Here is a 16,432-nt window from a genome sequence, read left to right as displayed (position 1 = left end):
CTATCATCTTCACCATCTTCACTTACAAACCTGGCAGGAGACGAGAAAAAAGTTTCCATGCTGTAAAGAAGATCACCATAGAAAAAGCCAATATTTCTAAACGAAGGTCCAGGTTGACCACTGATGGGGGGGCCACAATAACATAAGGCCACTTTATATTTCGATATCGCCAAAATATGCCAAAATATCGCCAGATTATGCCAAAATGACCTCTTTTATTTTGGCGAGCCAGTGGCTGACACGTGTTGAAATCCATCACCAGGACTGAAAATCCATGGTACTTCAAATGCACTCCAAGTACATTCAGTCCCAGCCTTACATTAGGGATTCCACAGGGCCTGGTAAAGGCCCTTGCAAAGAGTGGAGCTTCCGCCCGTACCAAACAAAACCATTGGCACAAAAGGGACTGGGGCTAGAGGAAACCCAATGCCTGGCCTAATAAACAATGGGTATTTCATTGGCAGCTGATACACTGGGGGAGACTAGGTGGTGAATGGCAGGAATAGCTTCCACCTAGGGGCCCAGGCCTCAATCATGCCCTAGACCCTTGAAGATAAAAGGTAAAACATTTTTTGAGGGGGCACTGGTGATTACATTCTGGGAAGGAGCCCCGACAGCTCTCACCTCCCCACCCAGCAGATTTCTACCACAGTATGTGGCCTCCTTCAGTGGATGCACACCCCAGAAATACCCCTAGTGCTGTGGGTGGCCGCCCAAGACATTTAAATTAAGGGAGATTCTCTTGACCCGGTCATCTTTGGCGCTTTACAGCTAATGAAGTGCTTTTGAAGTGTAGTTGCTGTTGTAATGTAGGAGCTTGCAGTTTGTGCACAGCAAGCTCCCACAAATAGCAATGAAATAAATGACCAGATAATCTGTTTTAGTGTTGGTTGAGGGATAAATTTTGGCCAGGAAAACAAAGCAAGTAGCTACACAGGCTTTGTAACTTAAATTGTCGGAATACCCAACATTTCTTCACTTGTATTGGAAGAAAAAAATGTATATGCACGACAAGCTGAAAGGGGGTAATCAGAGCGTTGAAGGCAAAGATTTGGTGTTGTATTTTAAGCACTTTTATACTTTACAATTGAAAGATTTTTAATCTTAAAAAAAAAAGAAAAACTCTGGCATTTAGATTTTCAATAGATTAATCACAACATCACTTCTCCAAAAGTACATTTTGTGCAGTGCTATATTTTCTAGATTTTGGCATTATGCCAATTATACCAATATCCAGAAACTCACTTTCTCGATATCCAGATACCAAATGGTTTGTGGTAAAACACAATTCTTTAAAAAGTTTAATTTAATGGGATCAATCAGCTCTTTTCTGAAATTGCCCAGGAAGCCTTTTGGAGACAGGAGTCTAAGCAGCTGGAGTATCTCATCGCACAGTTGGCAGAGCATTGCAGTAACCTTTCATTTAAAAAAAAACAACTCATGATTTACAAAACCACTGAAAAATGGATTGTGCTGCTAAGGGTAAACATTCCAGGGATTCCTTCCATTACAAGGGCTTCAGTTAGGCAGCATTCATGGCACATAGCTCCCTTAACTAACTCTTAGATACGTTACTATACACACGTGAGGTCAAAAATATTACCATTTGTTTTGATAGAGGGCCTTCAGGTACAGAAAATCATGTGATGAGTCCAACAGTGTTTTGTTAGATTCTAAATTATTTCTACATTACAGGTACTTACCTGCCGAGATGCACATAACACAGGCCAGGGTTCAAATCAAGTATGAACCATATGGCATATGCAACCTTTTTACGGTGAGTTTATATTGATCATAAATAGTTCCATAGGCAGCAGCTCTATATATAGTCATTTTTATACTGATAATGGTTCAATTCAGATTCCAGGTGAGCGGATCCTGGTGTTTAAATCTGGCTCCCTTATCCTGACAGTAGGTGAAAAATGGTCTGCGAGTCTGCCACAGGGATAAGGGAGCAGGAGTTAGCAGGTCTGCCGTAGATACCATATCAAATTCAATCCTTCATGTTCTCGGAGCTGACTCACTCACTGTCCAATATCTACCATAGACGGTAATGTAACCCAGGGGAGCAACAATGCACCCTCTTGTGAAACGAACTGGATGTGATAACTCACACATCACCCCCTGCCCCGCCACCCCTCCCCCCTCATGGATGTTTCTCCAATTTTTCGATAGGCAGAGATGAATTCTCTGGTAAGATGAAGTCAATGACAAATCAAGAAACTGGGGTTATTTTTCCAGACAATAAGTGGAAGCACAGAGTGTAAACAAAACTCAATTATTCCACTCAGCTTCCCGTACTTAAAGAAAAAAATGAACAGGCCACATTATTCTACATTGGTGGACTGTCTTACTTGTCATTTCAGAATTACCTTTTGTGCAACTACTGGCTATAAGAAACTTGGCCTTCAGCCCAGAACAGAACATGATTCCCGAGTTATCTTTTAGTGAAACAGATTACTCCCCACCCCCCCCCCACTCCACCCCCCACAACCCAAGAGCCAAATCCATCAGCCTAATTTGTCAAAGGACCCTGCTGAATTCAAATGAATAAGGTTGTCGTGGTGGCAATATGTGTGAATGACCACTAGAATGTGAAATGATCTTCCTTATCAGAAGCAGTCTGTTCAGACACACTGTCTGAATCTTAATCTATATCTCCCAACCCTAATGAGCTGTGAAATTAACCTACTGAGAGCTACGTTTAGCTCAATGGTAGCATTTTTAAGATCTAGTACACTATGCCCCCATTGTGCCATAGTCCAAAATCCTGAAACGTGACATATCGCCCTCCCTTGGGGCAACTCTCTCAGGCGTGAGTCCTGCAACTCATTTGCGAAGACTAGGTGCTCAAACCAGGTGTGCCACCATGACGGCCAATCCTCTCAGACCTCAGGAGTCCATGAGATGCATGGAATCCTGCTTGATGTGTGCAACCCTCATGTCTGGCATCTCTGTTCTCTTATTCCAACTACAGTTCCATGCATTGTGTGGCAGGGTACGCCCGGCACCATCTGACAGGGCCCAAATACCTGTGCGGCCCCTGTACTCAGACCACCCAACTGAGGTAACCATATCCGATGAGCGGCTCACCTTGTCCCCAGTTGGGTACCACATTGGATTCCCACATCTCCCCCCTTGAGCAGGTAAGACACATGAGGCTATTTCACCCTGCACAAGGTGTGGTGCAAACCTGCTTCCTGAACAGCGCGTGACCCCCACTACGTGAGTGAACATACCCTCCCCAGGATATTGTGGCTTTGTAAATTCAGACTGCGAGATGAGCGGTGAGCTTTGTGTCTGCCTATCTTGGAGCCCTCGAGCACAGTTAGCCAGCTGCACCTCCTCCAACCCCCACTTGGTTTGTACTATCCGGGCCTTCCTGCAATGTAAAAGCCTTAAAATAATTTGATGCACTGCTTGCTGCTGCCCCGCCCATCTCTGTGGCGCTCTGAACCAGCCCAGCAAGCCATCCGCCTGAAGTTACCTCAGCCCCCCGAGTTGCTCCAGGTGTGGGGAACCCCAGACCTCATGGAAATCGGTCAGCAAATTCTGCAACTGCCTGAACTAGACCAATAAGTTTAGCCCTGCACTGCATTACGGATCTTCTCTCCCCTGAGCTGCTTGTCTACAAACCTCCGCCCCCCCCAACTCCTCGATATCTACGTCATTATCTATTAAAACACCAAACAGCATGGACGAATAAGCTCCCACTTCCATAACCCCTCCATAACCAAAATATTCCAGCCAAAACTCTGGCCGCAGGTATCTCTGTGCTGACCCACGTTCCCTGAATGCCCTTTGCCCTTTATACAATGGCTGATCTTCACCAGGCTGCCATGTGCTATTGTGAACAAGCAGCCAACAGCTTACAATCGCTTTGTGTGCACCAGGACTCGGTGAAGGAAAGGAATCGACCTCATCGCATCGAGAGTCACTGCATTACTGTCCGCCTCATATCTCATGCGCCCACGCGGCCTCCCAGTTTGCGTCACTAAGGGACCAGCAGTGGTTTTCCTTGTGTCCTGACTTCCACATTGATAACATCTCATCTCATAGTCTTCAGATCGCTGACTTCTGCGTGGATGCCTCCTTCTCCAGCCTCACTTGGGGTGGGCTGAGCAGCTGGCTAACTGAGCTGCTCGTCTTTTGACGGTGCGGGACATCTGGCCTCCATCCTATATGATGGCCCGAGACTATAAAACGATCAGCATGAACGCTTAGCTGCTCTTAACGTTTTACACTCCTGAGAAAGTAACCAGGTCCTTAAATTGTCTGGATCTATTTCCAGAAATCCGTCCCTTAGCATTAAATAGTGGCTAATGATGGTGGGGATGGGGGACAAGGGAAATCACCTGAGGTGCCACCAATCCCAGCTACTGTTAGAAGACAGGTGGTGATACGTTCTGGGCCAGCAGCAGAAAACCTGCTGCAGGTCCTTTTGGAGGGAGAGGGCCATCTCTCCCTCTCATCTGCCGCCATACCTGGTAGCGAAGAGATCTTGGTTCAAGGGGTGCCTTTCGATTAGAACAGAGGTGATTATGAGGTGATTTGATAGAGGTGTTTACAATTATGAAGGGATGTGACAGAGCAGATACACACAAACTATTTCCAGTGATTGAGGGGTCTAAAACAAGGGGAGATAAATATAGGATTAAATGTAAGTGATTTAGGACAGTGAGCAAGGGTAGTTTTTTTACGTAGACAGCAACAGAAGATCTCAGTTGCAGCACTGGAAGGGGATGGCAGAGCCCCCGAAGATGAAAATTGCTGCAGTATTTGTAGGCCTCAGCCCAGGCTAAGGCCTGCACTTGTAAGTAAAGAGACTGAAATGGAAGGGGCAGAGACCACTACAAGGCCCCCCACCTCAATCCTCGCAGTTCAGGCCCAATGTCCATTACCTCAGGAACAACCGCCCAGGCTTCCCCTAGCAGTCCCAGTGAGCAACAGGAACAGGAGTAAAATGCAGGAATATCTTCTGGGAACCTGGCCCCACTTCCGCACTGGCATTTGCATATGGTGGGCGGGGAAGGGGTAACCAGTGATAGTCCTGGTAGGGAAGGGGAAACATTACGTCGGATCAGGAAGGCAGCAGTCAGCCTCATTGTCCAATTTTCCCCTGTGTTATCTCCTTTAAGTGAGGTTGGGTACATTTGCCCCTTCTATATGGACATCACTGAAAGAGTTGGGGCTGGTGAATGATGTGAAATCCTGCCATATCCACCTCAGTTACCCCAATACTAAATACACCTGCAAGCAGACTAGCGTGTTACGATATGACCATGATAGAAGTGGGACGGGCCTGTTTTTCTTTTAAAGGCCGATTTCCCTACGATTGATTGCCATTCAGGAAGCATCAAATTTAAAATTAGACTTTAAAAAAACACTCTTGAAGTTCTTTGTCTGGCAGGTTGGCCCCACTTAAGCTCTGACAAGGTGCTGCAGTGCTCTCCTGCTCTCCCCACCCCCTCTCCACAGAGGTGGCCATCCCAGTCACACCAAAAAATGATGTAGGCACCATCCCCCGACCCCCAAATTATATAAATGATCCTGTCCCGAGGCTTTTGAACAGACCCAGGGACCCACCTAAGGAGCGAACAGAAGTTCCACTCCGCACCATATCTGCTCCCAGGAGGCTACCACAGGAAAGACAGAAGTAGAAAAGAACTTGCATTTATACACTAGCACCTTTCGCAACCTCAGGACATCCCAAAGCTGTTTGAGGTTTCAGATTTCAATGAAGTTCCGAGAACAAGTCAGTAAAGCTGTTACACCCAGGCAACCTGCGAAGAGATTGTAAACTTTGCAGATTCTGAGCCCTCCAGCGCCATTCTGTAACGGTCTAAGTGGCTGTGGCGATCACAGTGGCCTTAATTCAGCAAACTCCATCTCACCATTGATTTTAATGGGAGGTAGAGCTATGATAATTAGCTGTTCAACTTTCTTGGCGATGATCTCTGAGGACCCGCGCAAAAATCCCAGATAATTATGGCGTATCGTACATAATGGCCAAAGTCACTCATGTCATAATTTCCTGGAATTTCTGCAGCATAATAATGGTGTACACCGTATGGCGCAAGTTTTCAGCAAATTCAGGCTCATTGCCTGGTAAAATGTAAGGGCCCTAAACCAACCTTTGCCCTCGCAAGGCAAAGGTAGCCCCTGCCTAGCAAGCTCCACCCAAGTGTAATCTTGTGTCTTTGATTTAGTACGCTGGAAGAAAAAAATAGTAAAACATATGTAGTAAAAAAAACAGATATGTGCTAGACTGCGTCTTCACAGGATGAAATGATATCTCTCGCCTGCAAAAACAGCACTTAGCATAATGCCACATACATAACCCATGACCTATATAGAGGTGAAATGGACTCAAAATAGACTGGCAAGTCAATGAATGATAATGACATTTTAAGATAGGTAATTGTAGCTCTACCCACTTAAAGTGCTGCTAGCAGTTCTTTTCACCATTTAAAAAAAAACAGATTGTCTCTCCCTTCTGCTTAGTGACTCATGCAGTTATATTATGAGTTCTTCTTTGGTGGGCTTTGCTAAAGACGTCCCGCACTACTGCATCTTTCGCCCATTGCCATTAGCATTTTTGAGAAGCAGGTAGAAGTTCTAAGAAATGTTCTATTTGTAGTATTTTTTTATTGCAAAATATACTCTATTTCATAAAATTTAAAGATACACACAGTTTACACACAGTTCAAGAAAAAAGACACAATTTCAAGCAAGGCAGTTCAAAGCAATACAGTGCAGATCATATACACTATAATCTCATTATTACAATTTTAAAACACAGTACATATCTTCTAATACATTCTGTACAATACAAGGTGGGGTGGCCTTGCACGGTGGCCTTTCCCCGTAGAGCCTTTGCGCAGGTCGTACCTCGCTTCAGTGCGTCCCGTAGCACGTACTCATGGACCTTGGAGTGTGCCAGTCGGCAACGCTCGGTCATGGAGAGCTCCTTCAGCTGGAAGACCAGCAGGTTTCGGGTGGACCAAAGGGCCTCTTTCACCGAGTTGATGGTCTTCCAGCCGCAGTTGATGTCTGTCTCGGTGTGCGTCCTGGGGAACGTCTCGTAGAGCACAGCGTCCTGCGTTACTGAGCTGTTGGGGATGAACTGGGACAGATACCAATGCAGCTCTCTTTTTGTAGTATATAAAAAGGCAGAGGGTGTGGTTGTGTGCTGCCATTAAACTGCATTTGCACTGATGTCAAATTGATTGTAATTTGCTTACAAGTTTGACAAGAAAGCTCAGTTCATGTTTAGGGTGGATCCCTGCTAGTTACAAGTGAAAAGATTGGCCTGAATGTTCTTACTCTTTGTGTAATGTTAGGGCCATGATACCCTTTGTAAAGCTAATGCAACTTAGCCATGTGCAGAAATTCTCATGTGTATGCAGATCGCTACCTATTCATGCTGCATATTCAGTCTGTGCTGCTTCAGAGAGCTGGGGAATGGGTAAACCTCCATTAAAGCCCAGTTTCAAGGACTGCGAATTCTATCCTTTTCTCCATGTCACTTGAGATCTTAGCCTAATGGCACTTTGAAGGAAGTGAGGCGGAGCATCATTATTAGCAGACTGGGTATGGGGCCCTCCCCCACCCTCCCTCCTCCTCCCCTCCCCCCCCCCCCCCCCCCCCGTACCTAACAGATGAGAGCTATGTTCTGAATGGATTGAGTGCCATTTCATGCTTTTCTTATTGTTAACAGAATGCAGCTGGAGAGCGGGAGGAGCATTCTTTAGTTCTTGGCAGAGTGTGTGGCATTAAGCTTGCCTCTTTCTGCCAAATCCCAAACCAGGCAGGGTGCAAATTGGGAGTGGGCAGGGAGGTGGGATCATGGCTTGAGTTGTGAGATTTGCTTTTCTGAAGGTGGAAATTCATCAGAAGCCTTGATAAATATATAATGTGGTGAGGACATAAATGGAAATAATAGACTTTTGTTTTCAAAGTTAGACTTTGGGTTCTTGTTTTACACTCAGCCTCCTCAAGGATCAGACTCTCTGGTTAAAAAACTTTTGCTTCTGTGTTATTCATCCCTAGCACTCCAGGATATTGATGCTGATGTGGCAGTGATGTGGAAGAGGGCAACAGGTACCTGCAAATTGTGAGTTATATGCAATATTTATCCAGCACTACTGAAATCTCTCTCATACCATCAAATGCAGCTCACTTTTGAGTTGCACCACTAGGAAACACAGAGTGCAATAAGTCACTCTCATCGTGCCCCTTCTAATGGACAGATTAAGAGCATCATTGACAGACGCCTGTAAGCTATATTTTAGAGCTACAACTACATAACCCTGCTGTGGAATAAGACATTTGGTTCAACAACAGGGAATTGACAGCTCACTGAAGACAGTTGGGCACCCCTGTGACAAGCGAAAATGCAATAGGTAAAAGCCAAGCACAAGTTAAAGCAGTGGGGCCTTGATCTATGTAGGTCTTCACATTCTCCTTAACAAACATTGCTTTGTGGAGTAACCCAGATTATATTTTCAATAGCATGACTTTAACCCTTCTTGACCTAAAGCATGATGTGGAGATGCCGGTGATGGACTGGGGTTGACAATTGTAAACAATTTTACAACACCAAGTTATAGTCCAGCAATTTTATTTTAAATTCACAAGCTTTCGGAGGCTTCCCTGACGAAGGGGGAAGCCTCCGAAAGCTTGTGAATTTAAAATAAAATTGCTGGACTATAACTTGGTGTTGTAAAATTGTTTACAATTGACCTAAAGCAGGTTGACAATGGCTTTGGATTCTTGCTGAAAATAATATTGTGCCGAATACTTTTAGAGGGAAAAGTGTTTTTAGGTTCAAAAGCCTAATCCACATCAACTAGCAAAAACACTTCACAAATGTCACTACCTATCAAAGGACTAACCCTGCTCCATTGCATACAATGCTACCTAACCAATTGGACATGATGCTCAATAACCCTTGGGGTCAGTGTTCTTTGCAAAGTCACAACCAGCAGAAACTAAATGTCCACAAGGACGACCAAATGTTTTCTGGGCTGATCGGCAAATCCAGATCATCAGATACACTGGCAAGACCTTTTCTGCAACCCACCCAAATAACATTACATAGAAGTGAAGCACCTATCGCCATCTTGTTTTCAAGTCCACTACGATCATTTAGCAAACTACGGACCTATGAGAAGCTGATTAATTGATTGGTCAATAAAATACATACAGAACTTAATTTTACGTACGCCATGGCCTAGCTTTTCCCATTGGAACACTGATGGTAATCCATTCAATATGAATGCATCATCATCGACATTGCAGTCACAAAATCTAGGCCCATTGTCAAAATGACCTGCTATTAATTTCTAATGCTGATGACTATAGAGTACGCCCAGAAGTATGGTAATAAAAGATAAAAGGGTAGTTTTTCCTGTTCTTTGTGCCCTGGGAATGCTCAGAATAAAGGAAAAGGGGCAGAAACCCTTTAAACCAAGTCTCTGCCCTATTTACTTTGTCCAAGAATTTCCTGGAGATCTCCCAAGGGGTTGGTGGGGGAGGTGGGGGTTGGGAGGAGGCACAACCATAACTGACCCTCCTACCTCATTTTCCTTTCCCCGGAAAGGGACTTATTTTGAATCATAGAATCATAAAAAATAGGAGCAAGAGTAGGCCATTCGGCCCTTTGGGCCTGCTCCACCATTGAAAATGATCATGGCTGATCGTCTAACTCAGTACCCTGTTTCCGCTTTTTCCCCATATCCCTTGATCCCTTTAGCATTAAGAATATCTATCTCCTTCTTGAATATATTTAATAACTTGGCCTCCACTGCTTTCTATGGTGGAGAATTCCACAGGTTCACCACCCTCTGAATGAAGAAATTTCTCCTCATTTCTCTAAATGGCATATCCCGTATCCTGAGACTGTGACCTGTGACCCCTGATTCCTTTACAGGCACTTGACACTATCCTGGGACCCGGAGGCCTTCTTGCTGCTGCGTTTGGAGAACAGCCAGAAGGCCCCTCAGCCAGAGTCCATTTCTGCTGCTGTAGGCCTCTCAGTCTTGCAGCAGCAGTTGGATTTCAGGCCTGTTTCCTGGTGCATGGCCTTCTCAGTAGACAGGCCTGTGCTGGGGGAGCATCCAGCCTAGATTAATGATCTGAACCTGGAAATCCAGTTGGGTTCAGGTCCTGTCAGCCAGATCACGTCCCATCTAACTGGTGCTCAGACATGTGGGGTGCAGAGGAGGAGAGGAAAATTGGTCCTAAGATTTAGACACAGTATATTCTCTAAACAATTATTAAATTTAAGAATTTTATGAGTGCGATATGTAACTATAGTTATTAATGTTATTTTCTCAGCTTTGATTTGAACGTTACGTTACATCGAGTTACATCGAGTCTACAGTATAGAAACACGTAACTCGGCCCAACTGGTTTATGCCAGCATCTGTGCTCCACACGAGCCTCCTCCCTACTTCATCTAATCCTTTCAGCATACCCTTCTATTCCTTTCTCCCTCGTGTGCTTATCTAGCTCCCCTTTAAATACATCTATGCTTTTTGCCACAACTATTCCTTGTGTTAGCGAGTTCCACATTCTTACCACTCTTTGGGTAAAGAAGTTTCTCCTGAATTCCCTATTAGATTTATTTAGTGATTATCTTATATTTATGACCTCTAGTTTTGGACTCCCACCACAAGTGAAAACATTTTCTCTATGTCTACCCTATCAAACCCTTTCATTATCTTAAAGACCTCTATCAGGTCACCCCTCAGCCTTCTCTTTTCTAGAGAAAAGAGCCCCAGCCTGTTCACCTTTCCTGATAAGGATCTCCTCTCATAAGAACATAAGAAATAGGAGCAGGAGTAGGCCATACGGCCCTTCGAGCCTGCTCCGCCATTCAATCAGATCATGGCTGATTTCCAACCTCAACTCCACTTTCCTGCCTGATCTCCGTATCCCTTGATTCCCCTAGAGTCCAAAAATCTATCTATCTCAGCCTTGAATATCCTCAACGACTCAGCATCCACAGCCCTCTGAGGTAGAGAATTCCAAAGACTCACAACCCTCTGAGTGAAGAAATTCCTCCTCATCTCAGTCTTAAACGGCTGACCCCTTATCCTGTGACTATACCCTCTAGTTCTAGACTCTCCAGCTAAGGGAAACAACCTCTCAGCATCTACCCTGTCAAACCCCCTCAGAATCTTATATGTTTCAATGAGATCACCTCTCATTTTTCTAAACTCCAGAGAGTATAGGCCCATTCTACTCAATCTCTCTTCACAGGACAACCCTGCCATATCAGGAATTAATCTAGTGAACCTCCATTGCACTGCCTCTAAGGCAAGTATATCCTTCCTTAGATAAGGAGACCAAAACTGTATGCAGTTCTCCAGGTGAGGTCTCACCAAAGCCCTGTACAATTGTAATAAGACTTCCTTACTCTTGAAATCTAACTACCTTGCAATAAAGGCCAACATTTGCTTTCTTAATTGCCTGCTGTATCTGCAGGCTAACTTTTTGTGTTTCTTGTACCAGGACACCAACATTTAATAGTTTCTCACCATTTAAAAAATAGTCTGTTTTTCTATTCTTCCTACCAAAGTGAATAACCTCACATTTCCCCACATTATACTTCATCTGCCACCTTCTTGCCCACTCACTTAACCTGTCTATATCCCTTTGCAGACTCTTTGTGTCCTCCTCACTGCTTACTTTCCCATCTACCAAGTCAGCAAACTTGGATACATTACACTCGGTCCCTTCATCCAAGTCATTAATATAGATTGTAAATAGCTGCTGCCCAAGCACCGATCCATGTGGTACCCCATTAGTTACAGCCTGCCAACCTGAAAATGACCTGTTTATCCCTACTCTCTGTTTTCTGTCGTTTAACCAATCCTCTATCCATGCTAATATGTTACCCCCAAACCCATGAGCCCTTATCTTGCCTAACACACTTTTATGTGGCATCTTATCGAATGCCTCTCAGTTCTGGTATCATCCTTGTGAATCTTTTTTGCACCTTCTCCAAAGCCGCTATATCCTTTTCATAATATAGAGATCAGAACTGTGCACAGCACTCTAAGTGTGGTCTGACCAAGGTTCTATACAAGTTTAACATAACATCTCTACTGAACTGCTGCAAACTATATTCTTTCATTCCCAGCTTTAAAACTGTGTACATTGCAATCATCAGTGGAATCCAAACAGCCTGAATGTCTTTGGGGTTACCTAAGTGCACTTAGCCACGTATTCCAGATCCCGAGAGCTGGCAGACCTCATTCTGCTAACAGAATTGATTACATTATCCAGCCCCTAATGCACTGCCGTTTTTTTTTCTCCTTTTTACTCCCACGGTAACCTCCAGCTGTTGCTTCAACTAAGCATGTTTAACTCTTAAATCATGGGAGCAGTCAGCAAGCCTGCAATGTGCCGCCCTGAGTTTGGATTACCCGTTACTGTAGCTCAAGACTAACGAATTGCCTCCACACGAATGGGTGTGTAATTTAAATCGCATAGTGGAAGAATGTCATTTCATCCAATGCTGATAATGGAGTTGGCCTAATCTTTTGTTAAATGTAGACGCATTGAAGGTAATGTTGGAACCTAACTCGCCCGTCGGGAAACTGGCAGGATTGGGTGTAACGCTGGCTTTACACACCGCCTGATTAAGTCAATGGCGAGTAATATTGGGTGGTGTGTAAAACCAGCCTTCCACCTGATCCCACCTGGTGGGTTAGGTTAAAATTATCTTCATTATTTCTCAATTGCAATAATTAACGATTCCCGCCCCCACCCCCGCCCCCACCCCCCCCCCCAGCCCCCACCCCACCCCCCACCCCACCGCCAAACACAGACAGGTTCTAAATTTTGTGGCTTTTTCAGAAATGGTGAAAATGTAACCAAAATTTTGAAAATGTTGTTGCAGAACATTGAGTTACTGGCAATGTAGCCGTCATGAAGCTACAAACTATATGAAGATGATTTTGTATTTAGTGTTTGTTTAGTTCAGACCGCAGGAAAGGAATAGGGAGAAACTGTTTCCACTGACAGGAGGGTCGGTAACAAAAGGATGCAGATTTACAGTAATTGGCAATAGAACCAGAGAGGAGATGAGGAGAATTTTTTTTATGCTGCTAGTATTTATGATCTGGAATGTACTGCCTGAAAGGGTGTGGAAGCAGCTTTAATAGTAACTTTCAAAAGGGAATTGGATAAATATTTGAAAAGGAAAAATTTGCAGGGCTATGGGGGAAACAGCAGGGGAGTGGGACTAATTAGATAGCTGTTTCAAAGAGCCAGCACTGGCACGATGGACCGAATGGCCTCCTTCTGTGCTGTATCATTCTATAAATGTCCACGCTCTTGCTCCCTGCCTCTCTTTTACTTAAACTAGGCCTCTTTCCCCAATGGCAGAATCGTAGACTTACATTTCCTGTGGGTGTACAATTCTGCTGCTGGCATACGGGAGCTATTTTTATTTGCAATAGAAACACAGGGAGCGGGTTCGTAGACATCATTTTCCTGCGGTCTGAACGAAACGAGTGACAATATAGAAAAGCTATTCAAATTGAGCCGTGACCATGGATCATGTTACAGTTTGGTTTCCAGTTTTCTCTCCTCCACTGCTGAAGGCATCGACATCTGCTGGGTTCAAATTCTTGAGGTGACATCAGTGCCTCACCGAACTGACTGTTCTTCAGCGGTGAGCCATGAAGTTAGCAGACATTTCTTTACACCGAGGGTGGCTAGAAGGTGGAATTCTCTGCCGCAATCCGTTGTTGAACAGAGTCCATAAATTCTTTTAAAAGATAATCGCTTGTAAAAGCAGGAGAATGGAATTAGATTAGGCAGCTGAAAGCACCAGTGTGGGTTTGATATATATGAAAATCATGGGCAGGAAAAGGCCAACTGGTCCATCAAGCTTGTCCCACACTCAGGATGCCTGCAGCATCATGACTAGATCCTTCCTAACTCTCCTCGCAGTTATGTAATCTCCTGGGAGAGGCAAAAATCCCACAAAAACCCAGGGCCAATAAAGGAAAAATAAATCTGGAAAATTCCTCTCCAACCCCCTCAGGTGATCAAAACCAGTCCAGGAGGTCACATCGACCATGTGTACATTAACTGTAAATCCTGTAACATTTCTATGATCCTAAATGAATGTTGTCAGCCAGACCATGGAGATGATCACAACTGAGTTTAATCCTGTCCTTGCCTAATGTCCACCTAAATGCACACTTTCCAGCAGTTTACTGGATAGCAATCTGGGGTAGGAACCCTAGCAGTTTTTCACCTCCCCAACCCAGTGTGTTGAGGCCTACAGTGGCACCTCAAATGCTCCCCAGGGTGACAGCGGCTAGTATAGCACAGACTCATAAATGTAACAGTCAGTGGCGCTTTTCTAGCCTGTATAGTTCAGTACTAGAGTCGGCAGTGCATTTACCCTTAAAGCTATTGGCCGAGCTACAGATTCTTTTCTTGGTGAATTTTATACTCATTAAGATGAAGGATATTACTGCTGGGGAATGAAATCCTTTTTTTCAATCACTGGGTAGTGGAATTAAATACTGCAGAATTAAAGGGGCATGCTCTCAATGCCCAATTGTTTGGCAGACCCTTTTTTTGGAGGGAAAAGAAGTATCAGATGAGTCATGCATCATTTTCGATACAACAAAGTCACATATAAGTAATGTGAAATGATGAGTTTTGGCTTGACGATGTCATTGCATCCTGTGTTTACAAACAATGGAAGGTTAGTCAAATACGTTTCCGTGAAGATACTGCCTCTTTAAGCACAGCACAATTCATATTGTAGAACAACTTCCTAAAGCCATTGTGTAATAACACCTGAGAGTCTGAGCTCTCTGGAATCCATCCTGTTTTTAATACAGGACAGATTCCACAGCACTAGAACAACAGAAAAACTGTTCAGTAGCTATACATTGGCTCTCCATCCCCAATAATTTAAATTGAAAATCCTCATCCCAGTCTTCAATTCCCCCCTAACTCCTTTAGCTCAATATCTCCCCCCCAACCCCGTCCCCTCAAACACTCCTTTCCTCTGATTCAAAACCCTTTGATCAAGCTTTGGATCATCTCTTCTAATCTTTCTTTTCTTGGCATCCATTTTCCATGCACCTATCTGTGATACACCCTCTGTACTGCACTGAAGCATCAGTCCATATTGTGTGCTCAAATCTCTGGAGTGGGTCCTGAATCTGCAACCTTTTTGGCTCAGAGGTGAGAGTGCTGATAACTGAACCAAGCTGACACATAAAAGTGTTGAGAATTGTATCTTTTGAGTTTGTTTCTGGCTGCCAAACCTTTCTTTGTGTTCCAGGAAGGTATTTACAGATCAGCAAATGTAAAACTGTATTGCTTGCGAGCTTGGCCATTCAATCCACTGGCATCTGGCAAACATGAAAGCTACCGTCTTCATCAGTTCTACTTCTGGAGCGGTTAATTAAAACTACCTCTTCAAGTGGCTGTCTAAACATCCAGAGGCTGGGTTATGCCTTGTTTACCACACTGCTGCCAAAGTCAGCTTGCGGTTTACTTTCTCCCCAAAAGGAAACATTCATTCAATTTGGAAAAACACAGCAAGCTTTAACTATAGCTTGTACTCTTCCCAAATTGGATACTTACCTCAAGGGAGCCACATTCAACCAGGAGGTATATGGTCCAGTCCATTGACATATCCACAACCCATGTTAGGACAGCTCCGTACTACAATTCTGGAGATGTTGAGTGGCGGCATTTTCTCTTCCCTCAGTCCCTCCATTTTGCACCCCCATTTCCACAAAGGGCATGATCCATAGGGCTTGTTAAGACTGACAAAGCACCTTGGAAATGCTATTGGTAAACGTAAGCATCAGGCCCCACTGGTACTTGCATGCTCAGCCATTTGGTTGCAAAACAAGTGCTGTAGGGTTATTATATCCTACAGCACTTGTTAACTATAGGGTAAATTTTTCGGTTTTGACATAACTCTGTAACCGGGGGACATGGATTCAAACTCAGAAGAGGGAAGGTGAACAGGCAATTGATATTTAACTACATCACGCAGAAGGTTGTAAATGTGTGGATCAGACTGCCCAGGGAGACAGTGCAGGTGGATAGTGCTGGCAAATTCAAGGGGGAATGAGATTATATTTTGACAAAAGTGATTGAGGTGCATAAGAGACAGTGCGCATTATGTTTTCGAACTATGCGACCAGTCAGAAGGACTGCAGTGGGGTTTTTTTTGGTCATGTATATTTGCCATGTTTCTAGGAAAAAAAAATTCTTGGCTTTAGTTCGGAAACAGAATCTCAAGTGTCATGACTTTCTCTCTTTAGCCTCTCATTTCCTGTTATTCCTGGTATTTCAGCTAAGTTCCTTTAGTTTGTTTCACTACCCCTGGCACCACATTACATTTTACAAAGGGAGAGTATATGACTGTTAA

The 16,432-nt window shown here is 44.2% G+C and overlaps 1 long non-coding RNA gene across 1 annotated transcript in view; it reads left to right on the top strand.

Moving 5' to 3' along the window:
* The window catches only part of LOC137327178 (uncharacterized), a 77,837-nt gene that overhangs the window by 9,733 nt on the left and 51,672 nt on the right, over positions 1-16,432 (top strand). Inside the window, exons 2-3 of the long non-coding RNA XR_010964382.1 lie at positions 1,696-1,777; positions 8,053-8,116. This is a non-coding gene — a long non-coding RNA (uncharacterized lncRNA). The remainder of the gene's footprint in view (positions 1-1,695; positions 1,778-8,052; positions 8,117-16,432) is intronic.

Source organism: Heptranchias perlo, chromosome 11 (genome assembly GCF_035084215.1).
Source record: "Heptranchias perlo isolate sHepPer1 chromosome 11, sHepPer1.hap1, whole genome shotgun sequence".
Classification (NCBI taxonomy): Eukaryota; Metazoa; Chordata; class Chondrichthyes; order Hexanchiformes; family Hexanchidae; genus Heptranchias; species Heptranchias perlo.
Note: the sequence above shows the minus strand (reverse complement) of the source record. Positions and strands in the feature narration are given on the sequence as shown.